A 621-nucleotide genomic window follows, 5' to 3' on the forward strand; every position below is an offset into this window, starting at 1 on the left:
TAGGGTAAAGAATATTTTTTACTTTAAATTTGTCAAAAAATTTTAAATATTTTTAAATTTTATTTATTATATATTACTAATTTTATAATAAAAATATATTACATATTATTTTCTTATTGTAATGGAAGTCAAATATTTTTTAAAAAATTTAAAATGTTCTCATTTTATTTTTCTCCTTTTTTTATCTCTCATTTCTTCACCCATTCTATTTTTTAATATGATGTTCTCTAATTACAATTAAAATAAAAATAAAAATATAATAATATTATATTACTAATTTAATAATCAAAATGTGTCCCATGATATTGTGTTATTAAAATTGAGATCAAACATTTTTTTTTCAAAACTAATAAACTCCCTTCTTCCATCCTCTTAATTATCTACTTATCTCTCCTTTTCTATTTTTCTCTATTCTTCCCACTCTATACATAACTTATAATTTATATTTTATATTACTAATTTGACAAACGAAAATGTATTACGAACTATTCTTTCCTTACAATTAAAAAAAAATCTCTTCAAAATTAATAAGCTTGATTTCTCCTCTTCTTTATCTTTCCCTTTCTTTCTTATCTCATTTTTTTATATCTTTCTACATTTCTAATCTATAAAAAATTAAAA

This window comes from Arachis duranensis, chromosome 9, assembly GCF_000817695.3.
Source record: "Arachis duranensis cultivar V14167 chromosome 9, aradu.V14167.gnm2.J7QH, whole genome shotgun sequence".
Taxonomy (NCBI): Eukaryota; Viridiplantae; Streptophyta; class Magnoliopsida; order Fabales; family Fabaceae; genus Arachis; species Arachis duranensis.